This window comes from Arachis hypogaea, chromosome 16 (genome assembly GCF_003086295.3).
Source record: "Arachis hypogaea cultivar Tifrunner chromosome 16, arahy.Tifrunner.gnm2.J5K5, whole genome shotgun sequence".
NCBI lineage: Eukaryota > Viridiplantae > Streptophyta > Magnoliopsida > Fabales > Fabaceae > Arachis > Arachis hypogaea.
In genome coordinates, this window is record NC_092051.1 from 59,138,765 (window position 1) to 59,156,912 (window position 18,148).

Sequence of the window (18,148 nt, forward strand, 5' to 3'; positions counted from 1 at the left end):
TTTGGCATTGTTTTTACATAGTTTTCAGTATAATTTAGTTAGTTTTTAGTATATTTTTATTAGTTTTTAATTAAAATTCACATTTCTGGACTTTACTATGAGTTTGTGTGTTTTTCTATGATTTCAGGTATTTTCTGGCTGAAATTGAGGGACTTGAGCAAAAATCAGATTCAGAGGTTGAAGAAGGACTGTAGATGCTGTTGGATTCTGACCTCCCTATACTCAAAGTGGATTTTCTGGAGCTACAAAACTCCAAATAGCGCTCTCTTAATTGCGTTGGAAAGTAGACATCCAGGGCTTTCTAGCAATATATAATAGTCCATACTTTGATTAAGGATAGACGACGTAAACTGGAGTTGAACGCCAGTTCCATGCTGCATTCTGGAGTCAAACGCCAGAAACAGGTTGCAAAGTGGAGTTAAACGCCAGAAACAGGTTACAAACTGGCGTTCAACTCCAAGAGAAGCCTCTACACGTGTAAAGCTCAATGCTCAGCCCAAGCACACCAAGTGGGCCCCGGAAGTGGATTTCTGCATCATTTACTCATTTCTGTAAACCCTAGTAACTAGTTTAGTATAAATAGAACTTTTTACTATTGTATTTGGGATCTTTGATCAGTTTTATGCTATCTTAGACTTTCATGGGGGCTGGCCATTCGGCCATGCCTGGACCATTATCACTTATGTATTTTCAAACGGTAGAGTTTCTACACACCATAGATTAAGGTGTGGAGCTCTGCTGTTCCTTATGAATTAATACAAAGTACTACTGTTTTTCTATTCAATTCAAGCTTATTCCTATTCTAAGATATCCATTCGCACCCAAGAACATGATGAATGTGATGATTATGTGACGCTCATCATCATTCTCACTTAGGAACGTGTGCCTGACAAACACTTCCGTTCTACATGCAAACAAGCTAGAATGAATATCTCTTGGATATCTAATACAAAGGACCGAGATCGAGATATTAGAATCTTCGTGGTATAAGTTAGAACCCATGGATGGCCATTCTTGAGATCCGGAAAGTCTAAACCTTGTCTGTGGTATTTCGAGTAGGATCTGGGAAGGGATGGCTTTGACGAGCTTCAAACTCACGAGAGCTGGGCGTAGTGACAGACGCAAAAGGATAGTAAATCCTATTCCAGTATGATAGAGAACCGACAGATGATTAGCCATGCAGTGACAGCGCATTGGACCATTTTCACAGAGAGGACGGGATGTAGCCATTGACAACGGTGATGCCCTACATAAAGATTGCCAAGGAAAGGAGTAGGAATGGTTAGATGAAGACAGTAGGAAAGCAGAAGCTCAGAGGGACGAAAGCATCTCTACATGCTTATCTGAAGCTCTCACCAATGAAATAATTAAGTATCTCTATCCTATTTTAATTATCTTTTAGTATACTATAATCTCTTAATACATTTGAATCCGCCTGACTGAGATTTACAAGGTGACCATAGCTTGCTTCAAGCCGACAATCTCCGTGGGATCGACCCTTACTAACGTAAGGTTTATTACTTGGACGACCCAGTGCACTTGCTGGTCAGTTGTGCGAAGTTGTGATAAAAAATTAAGATTATGAACGTGCGTATAAATTTTTCAGTGCCGTTACCAAGGAATGGAACCGTCACGATTTCTGCGCACTAAGTTTTTGGCGCCGTTGCCGGGGATTGTTCGAGTTTGGACAACTGACGGTTCATCTTGTTGCTCAGATTAGGTAATTTTCTTCTTGTTCCAACTTTTGTTTTGTTTTCAAAAAGTTTTCAAAAATTTTTCAAAAATTTTTCCTTGTTTTCGTTTTTCTAAAAATAAATTTTAGAAAATAAAAAAAAATTTATAAAATCATAAAATCAAAAATATTTTTGTGTTTCTTGTTTGAGTCTAGAGTCAAGTTTTAAGTTTGGTGTCAATTGCATCTTTTTAATTTTCTAAAAAAATTATTTTCGAAAATTTCATGCATTGCATTCTTCATGATCTTCAAGTTGTTCTTAGCCAGTCCTCTTGTTTGATCTTCATATTTTCTTGTTTTGTGTCTTTTCTTATTTTTCATATGTATTTTCAATTTGTTAATGTCTAAAGAATAAAAATTTTTAAGTTTGGTGTCTTGCATGTTTTCTTTTCTTGAAAATTTTCAAAAATAAGTTCTTAGTGTTCATCTTGACATTCAAAGTGTTCTTGGTGTTCATCTTGACATTCATAATGTTCCTGCATGCATCACATATTTTGATCCAAAATTTTCATGCATTGAGTCTTTGGGTTGTTTTTCTCTTTCTTTATTAAAATTCAAAAATAAAAAAAATATCTTTCTCTTATTTCACTCATAATTTTCGAAAATTTGATTTGATTTAGTCAAAAATTTTTAAAATTTAGTTATTTTTTATGAGTCAAATCAAATTTTCAATTTAAAAATCTTATCTTTTTCAAATTTTTTTCAAAAATCAAATCTTTTTCATTTTTCTTTCATAATTTTCGAAAATTCTAAAATGATTTTCAAAAATCTTTTTCTTATTTTGTTTCATAATTTTAAATCTTTACTAATAATTAATGTGATTAATTCAAAAAAATATTAAGTTTGTTACTTGCCTAATAAGAAAGGTTCAATCTTTAAATTTTAAAATCAAATCTTTTAGTTTCTTGTTAGTCAAGTAATCAACTCTAATTTTCAAAATCAAATCTTTTTAAATTTCTTTTTCAAACCTTTTTCAAAATAATTTTTTTTCAATCATATCTTTTTCAAAATCAATTTCAAAATCTTTTCTAACTTCTTATCTTTTTCAAATTGATTTTCAATTTTTTTTAATCAATCCTATCTTTTTGTTTCAATCATATCTTTTTCAAAACTACCTAACTAATTCTCTCTCTCTAATTTTCGAAAATCCCTTCCCCCTTTTTTCAAATTTCTTTTTTTATTAACTAACTGTTTTAATTTTTAATTTAATTTGATTTCAATTTTAATTTTCAAAATTTAACTTTAAATTTTATTTTTAATTTAATTAATTTTTGAAATTTCCTCTCTCTCATCTCCTTCTAATTATCTATTTATTTACTCACACTCCTCTTCATCTAAGAATTCGAACCTACTCCTCACCCTTGTGTTTGGATTCCCCATCTTCTATTCATATCTTCTTCTACTCACTTAAAGGAATCTCTATACTGTGACATAGAGGATTCTATATTTTCTTTTCTGTTTTCTTCTTTTTCATATGAGCAGGAAAAAGGATAAGAACATTCTTGTTGAAGCTGATCCTGAACCTGAAAGGACTCTGAAGAGGAAGCTAAGGGAAGCTAAAGCACAACTCTCTGGAGAAAATCTGACAGAAATTTTCGAAAAAGGAGACATGGCCGAAAATAATAACAATGCAAGAAAGATGCTTGGTGACTTTGCTGCACCAAATTCCAATTTACATGGAAGAAGCATCTCAATCCCTGCAATTGGAGCAAACAATTTTGAGCTAAAACCTCAATTAGTTTCTCTGATGCAACAGAACTACAAGTTTCATGGACTTCCATCAGAAGATCCTTTTCAGTTCTTAACTAAATTCTTGCAAATCTGTGATACTGTTAAGACCAATGGGGTTGATTCCGAGGTCTGCAGGCTTATGCTTTTCCCATTTGCTGTAAGAGACAGAGCTAGAATATGGTTGGACTCTCTGCCTAAAGACAGCCTGAACTCTTGGGATAAGTTGGTCACGGCTTTCTTAGCCAAGTTCTTTCCTCCTCAAAAGCTTAGTAAGCTTAGAGTGGATGTTCAAACCTTCAAACAGAAAGAAGGTGAATTCCTCTATGAAGCTTGGGAGAGATACAAGGAACTGACCAAAAAGTGTCCTTCTGACATGCTTTCAGAATGGACCATCCTGGATATATTCTATGATGGTCTGTCTGAGTTATCAAAGATGTCACTGGACCATTCTGCAGGTGGATCCATTCACCTAAAGAAAACACCTACAGAAGCTCAAGAACTCATTGACATGGTTGCAAATAACCAGTTCATGTACACTTCTGAAAGGAATCTTGTGAATAATGGGACGCCTATGAGGAAGGGAGTTCTTGAAATTGATACTTTGAATGCCATATTGGCTCAGAATAAAATATTGACTCAGCAAGTCAATATGATCTCTCAGAGTCTGAATGGATTGAAGGAATCATCCAACAGTACTAAAGAGGCATCTTCTGAAGAAGAAGCTTATGATCCTGAGAACCCTGCAATAGGAGAGGTGAATTACATGGGTGAACCCTATGGAAACACCTATAATCCCTCATGGAGAAATCATCCAAATTTCTCATGGAAGGATCAACAAAAGCCTCAACAAGGCTTTAACAATGGTGGAAGAAACAGGTTTAGCAATAGCAAGCCTTTTCCATCATCCACTCAGCAAAAGACAGAGAGTCCTGAGCAGGATCCATCTAGCTTAACAAACATAGTCTCTGATCTATCTAAGACCACTCTAAGTTTCATGAATGAAACGAGGTCCTCCATTAGAAATTTGGAGGCACAAGTAGGCCAGCTGAGTAAAAGGGTCACTGAAACCCCTCCTAGTACTCTCCCAAGCAATACAGAAGAGAATCCAAAAAGAGAGTGCAAGGTCATTGAATTAACCATCATGGCCGAACCTACAAGGGAGGGAGAGGACGTGAATCCCAGTGAGGAAGACCTCCTGAGACGTCTAGTGATCAACAAGGAGTTTCCCTCTGAGGAACCAAAGGAATCTGAGACTCATCTAGAGACCATAGAGATTCCATTGAACCTCCTTATGCCATTCATGAGCTCAGATGAGTATTCTTCTTCTGATGAGAATGAAGATGTTACTGCAGAGCAAGTTGCCAAGTACCTTGGTGCAATCATGAAGCTGAATGCCAAATTATTTGGTAATGAGACTTGGGAAGATGAACCTCCCTTGCTCATCAATGAACTAAGTGATCTAGATCAACTGAGATTGCCTCAGAAGAAATAGGATCCTGGAAAGTTCTTAATACCTTGTACCATAGGCACCATGACCTTTGAGAAGGCTCTATGTGACCTTGGATCAGGGATAAACCTCATGCCACTCTCTGTAATGGAGAAACTGGGAATCTTTGAGGTGCAAGCTGCCAGAATCTCATTAAAGATGGCAAACAACTCCAGAAAATAAGCTTATGGACAAGTAGAGGACGTGCTAGTAAAGGTTGAAGGCCTTTAAATTCCTGCTGATTTCATAATCCTAGACACTGGGAAGGATGAGGATGAATCCATCATCCTTGGAAGACCCTTCCTAGCCACAGCAAGAGCTGTGATTGATGTGGACAGAGGAGAATTGATCCTTCAACTAAATGAGGACAACTTTGTGTTTAAAACTCAAGGATCTCCTTCTGTAACCATGGAGAGGAAGCATGAAAAGCCTCTCTCACTACAGAGTCAATCAAAGCCCCCACAGTCAAACTCTAAGTTTGGTATTGGGAGGCCACAACCAAACTCTAAGTTTTATGTTGAACCCCCACATCCAAACTCTAAGTTTTGTGTTAGGAGGTTCCAACCTTGCTCTGAACATATGTGAGGCTCCATAAGAGCTCACTGTCAAGCTATTGACATTAAAGAAGCGCTTGTTGGGAGGCAACCCAATGTTATCTAATTATATTTATTTATTTTCCATTGTTATTTAATGTGTTCTTTAGGTTGATGATCATGTGAAGTCACAAAAACTACTGAAAAAATCAAAAACAAAATGAAAAATAGAATGAAAAATAGTACACCTTGGAGGAGAACAGTCTGGCGTTTAAACGCCCGAAACAAGCATCTGTCTGGCTTTTAACGCCAGAAACAGGCAGCAGTCTGGCGTTAAACGCCAGGATTGCATGTATAGGGCGTTTTACACGTCTAAAGGGTGCAGGGATGAAAAATCCTTGACACTTCAGGATCTGTGGACCCCACAGGATCCCCACCTAACCCTATTCTCTCCTCTTCACACATTTTCATAACTCTCTTCCCCAAATGCCCTTCACCAATCACTTCAATCACTCTTTCCCATCACCCCCTCACCACTCACATACATCTTCTCTTCCCCATAAACCCCACCTACCTTCAAATTCAAAATATTTTCCCTCCCAAACCCAACCCAAAATGGCCGAACCCTAAACCCCTCTACACCTCTATATAAACCCCTCATTCCTTCTTCTATTTTACACAACACAACCCTCTCTTCTTCCACTTGGCCAAAACCTACTCTCTCTCCCTCTCCTCTATTTCTCTTCTTCTTCTACTTCTTTCTTTCTTCTTTTGCTCGGGGACGAGCAAACATTTTAAGTTTGGTGTGGTAAAAGCATTGCTTTTTGTTTTTCCATAACCATTTATGGCACCGAAGGCCAGAGAAACCTCTAGAAAGAGGAAAGGGAAGGCAATTGCTTCCACCTCTGAGTCATGGGAGATGGAGAGATTCATCTCAAAGGTCCATCAAGACCACTTCTATGAAGTTGTGGCCAAGAAGAAAGTGATCCCTGAGGTTCCTTTCAAGCTCAAAAGGAATGAGTATCTGGAGATCTGACTTGAGATTCAAAGAAGAGGTTGGGAAGTTCTCACCAACCCCATTCAACAAGTCGGGATCCTAATGGTTCAAGATTTCTATGCAAACACATGGATCATAAGGAACCATGATCAAAGTGTGAACCCAAATCCAAAGCATTGGCTTACTATGGTTCGGGGGAAATACTTAGATTTCAGTCCGGAAAATGTAAGGCTGGCGTTCAACTTGCCAATGATGGAAGAGAACGCACACCCCTACACAAGAAGGATCAACATTGATCAAAGGTTGGACCAAGTCCTCATAGACATATGTGAGGAAGGAGCTCAATGGAAAATTGACTCAAGAGGCAAGCCGGTTCAATTAAGAAGGCATGACCTCAAACCAGTGGCTAGGGGATGGCTACAGTTCATTCAACGCTCAATCATTCCTACTAGTAACCGGTCTGAAGTTACTATAGACCGGGCCATCATAATCTATAGTATCATGATTGGAGAAGAGGTGGAAGTTCATGAGATTATACCTCAAGAACTCTACAAGGTAGCTGACAAGTCCTCCACTTGGGCAAGGTTAGCCTTTCCTCACCTCATATGCCACCTCTGCAATTCGGCTGGAATTGACATAGAGGGAGATATCCTCATTGAAGAGGATAAGCCCAACACTAAGAAAAGGATGGAGCAAATAAGAGATCATGTACCTCAACATGAGCATGAGGAAATTCCTCACCATGAAATCCCTGAGATGCCTCAGGGGATGCACTTTCCTCCACAGAATTATTGGGAACAAATCAACACTTCCCTAGGAGAATTAAGTTCCAACATGGGACAACTAAGGGTGGAGCATCAAGAGCACTCCATCATCCTCCATGAAATTAGAGAAGATCAAAGAGCTATGAGGGAGGAGCAACAAAGACAAGGAAGAGACATAGAGGAGCTCAAAAGCACCATTGGTTCTTCAAGAAGAGGAAGACGCCACCCTCACTAAGGTGGACTCATTCCTTAATCTCCTTGTCTATTTATTTTCTGTTTTTCGATTTTTGAGCTTTATGTTTTATTTATGTTTGTGTCTTTACTATATGATCATTAGTGTCTAAGTGTCTATGCCTTAAAGTTATGAATATGAATCCATCACCTCTCTTAAATAAAAACTGTTTTAATTACAAAAGAACAAGAAGTACATGGTTTCGAATTCATCCTTGAAACTAGTTTAATTATTTTGATGTGGTGGCAATACTTTTTATTTTCTGAATGTATGCTTGAACAGTGCATATGTCTTTTGAAGTTGATGTTAATGAATGTTAAATATGTTGGCTCTTGAAGAATAAGGAAAAAGGAGAAATGTTATTTGATAATCTGAAAAATCATAAAAATGATTCTTGAAGCAAGAAAAAGCAGTGAATACAAAATCTTGCATAAAAAAAAAGAGAGAAAAGAAAAAAAAATGGCAAAAAAAAATAGAAAAAGAAAAAGCAAGTAGAAAAAGCCAAAAGCTCTTTAAACCAAAAGGCAAGAGCAAAAAGCCAATAGCCCTTAAAACCAAAAGGTAAGGGTAAATGAAAAGGATCCAAGGCTTTGAGCATCAATAGATAGGAGGGCCTAAAGGAATAAAATCCTGGCCTAAGCGGCTAAACCAAGCTGTCCCTAACCATGTGCTTGTGGCGTGAAGGTGTCAAGTGAAAACATGAGACTGAGCGGTTAAAGTCAAGGTCCAAATCAAAAACAGAGTGTGCTTAAGAACCCTGGACACCTCTAATTGGGGACTTTAGCAAAGCTGAGTCACAATCTGAAAAGGTTCACCCAGATATGTGTCTGTGGCATTTATGTATCCGGTGGTAATACTGGAAAACAAAGTGCTTAGGGCCACGGCCAAGACTCATAAAGTAGCTGTGTTCAAGAATCAACATACTGAACTAGGAGAATCAGTAACACTATCTAAATTCTAAGTTCCTATAGATGCCAATCATTCTGAACCTCAATGGATAAAGTGAGATGCCAAAACTATTCAAGAGGCAAAAAGCTACAAGTCCGGCTCATCTGAAATTCAACACAAACTCATTTCGAAGCAATGTACCGTAATAATTATCATTTATTCCATGAAATTGAATTGATTCAATGATATTATACTCTTTTTGTGGTCCGTTTAGATAAGAGAAAGAGGTAGATGATGCAAGTCATCACAACACCAAACTTAAGCTTTGCTTGTCCCTAAGCAAATCAATGAGAGTTATTCTTAAATGGGTTGAGACTTGACCTTAAAGAAATGCATTCATTGCCAAGGATAGGGGCTAAGTGTTAACTCATGTATGAATCTTATTGTTCTCATGTCACAATGAATTCCTAGACTCTTGAGGATTCTTTCAAATGTTTGCCTTAGGAGCCCTTTCTATTGATTGTCACCTTGAAGTAGCAAGAATTGTTCCTTTTCCTTTGATTGTTCTTTCCTTTTCACTTTTCCTTTTAATTGACCACGACTCTAAGTATTTTGTCTCAAGACAACCCTTTAGATTAGGCTTTCAATTAGCACTCCCAAACCAGTTGGTTTTAGGGTACTAGCTGTTGAAACACCCCTAAGAATTTACTTGCCCAGGTCTCTCTTCTTGACACATCTTCACCACAAGCATCTTCTAGGATCTTTGGCTCTTTTGAGATATTTGTTTCTTTCTTTTATCCTAGTAGTTGATGATCAGAGCCTTGGGTCTTTTGCTTACTACTACTTGGTTCTATGGATATTCAAGAGTCATCCTTAGCATCTACTTGTCATATCCTCTAAGTCCAATTGTTCATTATGACTTATTTTCTTTCAAATTCATTCAAGGTTCTACACATAGTTCCTTATCTCTTAGTCCTGAATTTTTTCACTTGGTCTTAGTCTCTTTACTCTTGTTTTTGCAACAACTCACCATTGACTCATGTGGAAACAAACTACTTTTACTTGATGTTCATGAAACTTAAACAACATTTTCTTTCTTCAAATTAAAACATAAGCATAAAAGACTCAAAAAAACACTTCAAAACATAAAGAAATTAAACACAAACTATCCTAATATTGCAAAATACTAACAGAAATTCAGAATTTAAATTTTGAAATTGTCAACCATGGGACTCAACAACCTTTGATCTTCTTGGAGCAGCTTCAATTCATTGGCCATTTTCCCTTGCCTTTCTTCTTGGAGGAGGAGTCATCATCATCTTTCTTTCTCTTGGATGATCCTTCCTGTGCTTTGGTGTCCATGGGCTTCCAGATTCCTAGCCTTCTCATGTAATTCCTTTCACTTTCTTTGTGTTTGTCCGCAATTTCCTCCTGTCTTGCTGATGAGCGGATCATTTATATCCTTTTTGGCATTATTTTTACATATTTTTTAGTATGTTTTAGATACTTTTTATTATATTTTTATTAGTTTTTATTTAAAAATTATATTTCTAGACTTTACTATGAGTTTGTATATTTTTCTATGATTTCAGGTATTTTCTGGCTGAAATTGAGGGACCTGAGCGAAAATCTGATTCAGAGGCTGAAAAAGGATTGTAGATGCTGTTGGATTCTGACCCTCCTGCACTCGGATTTTCTAGAGCTACAGAAGCCTCATTGGCGCGCTCTTAATTGCGTTGGAAAGTAGACATCTTGGGCTTTCCAGCAATATATAATAATCTATACTTTGCCCGAGATTTGATGGCCCAGACTGGCATTCAAATGCCCACCAGAGATTTCTGGTGTAAAACACCAGAACTGGCACCAAAACTGGCGTAAAACGCCCAAACTGGCACCCAAGCTAGAGTTTAACTCCAAGAATAGCCTATGCACGTGAAAGCTTCAATGCTCAGCCCAAGCACACACCAAGTGGGCCCTGGAAGTGGATTTTTGCACTATCTGCACTTAGTTACTCATTTTCTGTAAACCTAGGTCACTAGTTTAGTATAAAAACTACTTTTTGAGATTTATTTTAAATCTTATGTAACTTTTTACATCCGAGAACCTCGTTTGGAGGCTGGCCGCATGGCCATGCCTAGACCTTTTTCACTTATGTATTTTCTACGGTAGAGTTTCTACACCCCATAGATTAAGGTATGGAGCTCTGATGTTCTTCATGAATTAATGCAAGTATTATGATTTTTCTTTCAATTCATGCCTACTTCTTCTACAAGCTATACTCTTATACTTTATTCAGTTAAGTCAGAATGAAGGGGTAACCCATGACAATCACCCACTATTTTCGTTACTCGCTTAGCCAAGATCCGCGTGGCTGACAACCGCAAGCGGTCTATATGATGTTCAACGTAGTCATTGGACGACAGCCAGAGAATATTCTCTTGGGTATCTAATACACGGACTGAGTCCATGAGATTAGTATCTTCGTGGTATAGGTGATGAGTATTTTCGGAAAATGAATTCCAAACACCCAAATTTCACTGGCAAGTATACCGGGTCGCATCAAGTAATAAAACTCACGGGAGTGAGGTCGATCCCACAGGGATTGAAGGATTGAGCAATTTTAGTTTAGTGGTTGATTTAGTCAAGCGAATCAAGTATTGGTTGGGTGATTTGTGATTGTAGAAACTAAATTGCTTGAAATGTAAAGGGAGAGGGGTAAATTGCAGAAAATTAAAGAGCAAAGAAAGTAAATAAGCTGAATCTTAAAGAACAAGTAATGTAAATTGCAGAAACTTAGATTGCAAGAAATATAAATGGCTGAATCTTAAAGTACAAGAAATGTAAATTACTTGAATTATAAAGGGAATTGGGAAGTGGGTTTGCAGAATTTAAACAAGGAAGAGTAAATTGCACTAAACTGAAAAGTAGAAGAAGAATTGAATTGAACCAGATCTAAAACGGAAATGTAAAGGAACTTGAAAAACATTAAACAGAGAATTTAAAATGGAAACTCCAGATCTCAGGACCCAAGAGACTAGATAACCGAGTCTAGATCTCAATGCCTTCCTAGATCCAAATGTAGAACTCAATTGGAAGAGATAAAGAAAAGTAAATTGCAGATTGAGTAGAAGAAGAGGCAATGAACAGAAATTGAAATTCAATTATGAAGTAAATAAAATAGAGAGATCTCAGGATGAGATTGAAACAGAGTTCCTTCAATTCTCCAACCCAAGATCCAAGACAAATTGTAAATGAAATTGAAAGCAAGACAACTAAGAGAAAGAGAATTCAATTCTCCTTCCCCAAGACTCAGAATCTCCAATTAACTCCTAACCAAAAGCTCTCCAAAACTACTCAACCAAACTAAATGGAAAGCTCCCCAAAAACTTAAATCCTAAGCTATTTATACACTTTCTTCAAATGGTCTTCAAGCCTTGAATTGGGCCTTTGCTCTTGATGGAATTGGGTTGATAAAAGCCTCTGTTGATTGGTCTTGGAGTTGGAGAGAAACCCATTGTGAACCGGGTCATGAATCATAAAAGCTTGAGTCAAAGTTTGAGGTAAACTTTGGCTCAAGCTTTTCATATCAGCTGCCCCCCTTTTGCTGCTATCAACGTTTGGGCTAAAGTTTGAGGTCAAACTTTTAGCCAAACGTTGAGTCTTCTTGTATGCCTTGTGGCGCCAACGTTTGCTAAAAAGTTTGAGGCAAACGTTGGCGCAAACTTTTGCTCTCCTGGGTGTGTTGATGGTGGCGCCAACGTTTGCCAAAAAGCTTGAGGCAAACGTTGGCGCAAGCTTTTCTCCTCCAGGGTGTTGGTGTGTGGTGCCAACGTTTGCCAAAAAGCTTGAGGCAAACGTTGGCACAAGCTTTTGCTTCTTCCAAGGAGATTCTAACTTTTCCAAAAGTTTGAGCTAAAGTTTGAGGCAAACTTTGGCTCAAGCTTTTTGTTCTCTCTTGCTCCTAGCTATTCCTTCTTTCTTCAACCTTCTTCAAAGCTCTTTTCCCCTATCATCAATCAACCAAACATATCAAAGCTATGCTCAAAATCATGAGATTGTTATTCTTTCATAGTATATGACAATTATAGCATAAAATCTCATGAAATTGCATTAATTCTTCCATGATTGATTGAATTAAAGGAAACATGAAATTCTACTCAATTGGCTTACTTATGGCTCAAGAAAGTGCATAAAATCAATTGAAAACAAAAGAAAAAGACTAGTGAAACTAGGCTAAGATGACTTGTCATCACAACACCAAACTTAAAGCTTGCTTGTCCCCAAGCAAGAAAGGAATTATGCTCAAAGGTTCTTTTAATTAAGACGGATTGAAGAATAACTTGTAAGGTCTTGTGAGTGAAGTGATTAAGTGACAGTGGGGTGAACTCTAAATCATATGCTCATGCAAGGGCCTCAGTGCTTACTAGTCCTTACATATTGGGGGTCTTAGGTCCTAGGACTTTCATCCAAATGATATCATGGAGATCTCTCTATAGGTAATCACCTTGAAGCAGCTTATAGTTGCTGTGCTTTGGCCTTGACTCTAAGTGTCATGTCTCAAAGCGGCTCTTTAGATAAGCTTTCAATCAATACTCCTAAACCAGTTGGTTTTAAGGTATTAGGTGTTAAAGCACCCCTAAGGATTTACTTACTCAAGCCTCTCTCTTTGACACAATTCGACCACAAGCATTTACTAGGATAACAACTCTTTGAGTTCTTGTTTCTTTTCTTCTTCTCTGCCTAGTAATTGATGCTCAGAGCCTTGGGCCATGTTCTTTTTGTTTTTGTATTTTCTTTATTTTCTTTTGTTTTGTTTGCTGCATCTTGGATCAATAAATGTTTGAGAATCTCCACAACACTTCTTTGAACTCTATGTCCCGCCTATGAGCTCCCATGCAAGTTTTCATAAGCATGCAACCTTAATACATGATTATACAACTAGAACCACCACTTTTCCTAATCTTTTGCTTGCCTCAAAATTGTTTAATTCCTTAATCCTTCTTTTCAAAGAACTTTCATGTGATGCATTTTTGAAATATTGAGTGCAAACAAGTTTTGGAGAGTATAGTGTTGTAAATGATCAAGCATCTTGATTATTGAATTGCAGAAAAACTATACTAGACAGAAGGATAGATAGGGGTATAATATAACTTTCAATCACTGCAATATCTGATAATGAATAATACAACCTTTTGGAGTTTACTTGCTGTCCTCTTCCTCATCATCATTGCTGGTCTTCACATTCCTCTTTCACCTCTTTGATTGATGATGCTAAATCTTCCAAAAGTTTGTATGGTGCTCTGCAATGATATTGAAAGTTGCTTGTTCCCCAAGCACTTGAAAAATGGTTAGCATGCATAATTTATTTGTGGGCTTTTGAACTTACTTTGGTGTGGGAACACCAAACTTAGTACCTTGCCAATGGTTCTCATGCATCAGATTACCCATGTGTGAAACTCTTTTTCTTTTTCAAAAGCAATAGAACTAAAAACTAGGAAACAGCAGAGTAGTTAACTAGTTCGTCTAGATGCTTGAAGCTAGCATTATGCAGAAAGTGAGAATGTGTTTTATGATGGGATTTTGGTGGAACACCAAACTTAGAATCCTTCATTCTTCTTTATATTGTTTTGGTGTGTAACACCAAACTTAGCTTCTTGCAATATAGATGAAGTTAACCAACCTTTTTATTAAAATAGCTATGAAAAGAGAACTACCTCAGGTTGGGTTGCCTCCCAACAAGCACTTCTTTATTGTCATTAGCTTGACATCCTCTATGCTTGCTCAGCTCAGATTCTGAGCTTCCTTCTCCTTGTTCCATTGTCCTCCTAAGTGAGGCTCTGCTCTGTGATGCTCATCCTGGATGAGTGATTCTTTTCCTTTAGCTCTCTTCTCACCCATTTCTGCGAGGTTCTTAGCCAGTTGTTGCATTTGCTTCTCAATTCTTCTGACTGAGGCTTCTTGGTTCTTCACTGTCACCTCTTGGTGTTTTATCATTCTCTCTATTAAGATCTCCAGATTGGTGATCCTCTGAGAGTCTTGTGAGATTGGTTAGTTGTGGGGTGTTGGGGGTTGGAAGGGTGGGTAGTGTGGTGGTATGTAGTGATTGTTGTTGGTATGGTGGTGTTTTTGCAGGTTTGGGAAATTGGGGTTGTTGTAGTTGAACTCCCTTTGTTCCTGATGTTGAGATTCCCTCATTCTTAGATAAGAATGTGGCTTCCATGGTGAAAATTGTGCATTCACTGTAGTAGAATGTAGAAAATCAATTTGTCTAGCTATTGACTCCAATTGTTGCTGAGTTTGCTCGTGTAGCTGTTTGTTTTGATTCATGACTACCTTCACTCCTTCAAGATTCATTACTTCCTTTTCTGAAATTGCATTCTGTGGTGTCTCAAATGAGTGTTGGTTATTGGCTCTTTTGTCATTGAACTCTGCAGTTCCTTGGCCGGTTGCTGTTGCTTTGAGTAGGTCATCTGAGAAGTAATCCACCGCTCTTCTTGTTTCTGAGGTTAATCCTTCATAGAACGCTTGGAAACCCACTTTGTCACTTGCTTTCTTGTATCTTTCCCATGCTTTGAACAATGGTTCTTCCTCTCCTTGTATGAATGGATGTATTCCCTCTTTCATCTTGATATTTTGTTGGGATGAGGAGAATTTGGCTAGAAACTTGGCAACCAAATCATCCCAACTAGTGATACTTCCTTGGGGAAAGGTTTCAAGCCATTGTGCCGCTTCATCCTTCAGTGAGAAAGGAAATAACAAGAGCTTATAGGTATCATGATTTACACTATCGAGATTGACAGCACCACAAGTCCTCAGAAAAATGGATAGGTGCTGTTTAGGATCCTCCAATGGATTTCCACCATAGGAACAATTGTTCTTGATTAGTGTAATGAGTTGCGGCTTCATGTTGTGGTGTTCTTCTTTCTCAGAAACTCCTTCTTCAATGATATCCTTCCCTCTGGTCTCTCTTCTTTCCTGTTACATATAAATCAACAAACGAAACACACAGTGGTACTCTTGAAAATTGAGTGTAGTCAGTTGAGACAAAACTTCAAACAGTTAGTGGGTTAGTCAAAATTAAAGAAAAAGTGCTTGATCTAAACTACCACCTCACTTAATCATTGTCAATCTATTTCAATCCCCGGCAACGGCGCCAAAAACTTGATGAGTATTTTCGGAAAACGAATTCCAAACACCCAAATTTCACCGGCAAGTATACCGGGTCGCATCAAGTAATAAAACTCACGGGAGTGAGGTCGATCCCACAGGGATTGAAAGATTGAGCAATTTTAGTTTAGTGGTTGATTTAGTCAAGCGAATCAAGTATTGGTTGGGTGATTTGTGATTGCAGAAACTAAATTGCCTGAAATGTAAAGGGAGAGGGGTAAATTGCAGAAAATTAAAGAGCAAAGAAAGTAAATAAGCTGAATCTTAAAGAACAAGTAATGTAAATTGCAGAAACTTAGATTGCAAGAAATATAAATGGCTGAATCTTAAAGTGCAAGAAATGTAAATTACTTGAATTATAAAGGGAATTGGGAAGTGGGTTTGCAGAATTTAAACAAGGAAGAGTAAATTGCACTAAACTGAAAAGTAGAAGAAGAATTGAATTGAATCAGATCTAAAACGGAAATGTAAAGGAACTTGAAAAACATTAAATAGAGAATTTAAAATGGAAACTTCAGATCTCAGGACCCAAGAGACTAGATAACCGAGTCAAGATCTCAATGCCTTCCTAGATCCAAATGTAGAACTCAATTGCAAGAGATAAAGAAAAGTAAATTGCAGAATGAGTAGAAGAAGAGGCAATGAATAGAAATTGAAATTCAATTATGAAGTAAATAAAACAGAGAGATCTCAGGATGAGATTGAAACAGAGTTCCTTCAATTCTCCAACCCAAGATCCAAGACAAATTGTAAATGAAATTGAAAGCAAGACAACTAAGAGGAAGAGAATTCAATTCTCCTTCCCCAAGACTCAGAATCTCCAATTAACTCCTAACCAAAAGCTCTCCAAAACTACTCAGCCAAACTAAAAGGAAAGCTCCCCGAAAACTTAAATCCTAAGCTATTTATACACTTTCTTCAAATGGTCTTCAAGCCTTGAATTGGGCCTTTGCTCTTGATGGAATTGGGTTGATAAAAGCCTCTGTTGATTGCTCTTGGAGTTGGAGAGAAACCCATTGTGAACCGGGTCATGAATCATAAAAGCTTGAGTCAAAGTTTGAGGCAAACTTTGGCTCATGCTTTTCATATCAGCTGCCCCCATTTTGCTGCTATCAACGTTTGGGCTAAAGTTTGAGGTCAAACTTTTAGCCAAACGTTGAGTCTTCTTGTATGCCTTGTGGCGCCAACGTTTGCCAAAAAGTTTGAGGCAAACGTTGGCGCAAACTTTTGCTCTCCTGGGTGTGTTGATGATGGCGCCAACGTTTGCCAAAAAGCTTGAGGCAAACGTTGGCGCAAGCTTTTCTCCTCCAGGGTGTTGGTGTGTGGTGCCAACGTTTGCCAAAAAGCTTGAGGCAAACGTTGGCACAAGCTTTTGCTTCTTCCAGGGAGATTCCAACTTTTCCAAAAGTTTGAGCTAAAGTTTGAGGCAAACTTTGGTTCAAGCTTTTTGTTCTCTCTTGCTCCTAGCTATTCCTTCTTTCTTCAACCTTCTTCAAAGCTCTTTTCCCCTATCATCAATCAACCAAACATATCAAAGCTATGCTCAAATCATGAGATTGTTATTCTTTCATAGTATATGACAATTATAGCACAAAATCTCATGAAATTGCATTAGTTCTTCCATGATTGATTGAATTAAAGGAAACATGAAATTCTACTCAATTGGCTTACGTATGGCTCAAGAAAGTGCATAAAATCAATTGAAAACAAAAGAAAAAGACTAGTGAAACTAGGCTAAGATGACTTGTCATCAATAGGCTAGAACCATTGGTAGGCATTCCTGAAATCCAGAAAGTCTAAACCTTGTCTGTGGTATTCCGAGTAGGATCTGGGAAGGGATGACTGTGACGAGCTTCAAACTTGCAAATGTTGGGCGCAGTGACAGTGTCCAAAAGGATATAGAGATCCTATTCCGACGCTAGCGAGAACCGACAGATGATTAGCCGTGCGGTAGCTGTACATGGTATTTTTCATCCGAGACGAGAAATCTGACAGTTGATTAGCCGTGCAGAGATCGTACCTGATATTTTTCATCCAAGAGGATCATACAGCTTGCCATGGAAAGGATCACGCATGATTGGAAGAAGGCAATAGGAAAGTAGAGGTTCAGAAGCAACAAAGCATCTCCAAAGGCTTATCTGAAATTCCCATCAACGAATTACATAAGTACCTTTATCTTATTTTCTGTTTTATTTGTCTTTTAATTATCAAAACCTCATAACAATTTGAATCCGCCTGACTAAGATTTACAAGATGACCATAGCTTGCTTCAATCCGACAGTCTCCGTGGGATCTACCCTTACTCACGTAAGGTATTACTTGGACAACCCAGTGCACTTGCTGGTTAGTTGTGCGGAGTTGTGAAAAGTATGAATCACGATTTCCCACACCAAGTTTTTGGCACCGTTGCCGGGGATTGTTTGAGTTTGAACAACTAACGGTTCATCTTTTTGCTTAGATTGGGTAATTTTATTTTATGTTTAAGTTTTTTTTTATTCTTATTTTCGAAAAAAAATTTAATAAAATATTTAATTTTCTAAAAATTTATCAAAATTTTTAAGAATGAATTCTACCTTCGAGCTTCATGATGATATGTTAAAGCTTGGCTGGCTATTAAG

The 18,148-nt window shown here is 37.7% G+C and overlaps 1 non-coding gene across 1 annotated transcript; it reads right to left on the reverse strand.

The window, feature by feature from the left end:
- Nucleotides 1-3,734: 3,734 nt before the first annotated feature.
- Nucleotides 3,735-3,842, reverse strand: LOC112759969 (small nucleolar RNA R71). Its single transcript, XR_003180429.1, has one exon. It is a non-coding gene; the product is annotated as a small nucleolar RNA R71 (small nucleolar RNA).
- Between the last annotated feature and the right edge of the window lie 14,306 nt (nt 3,843-18,148).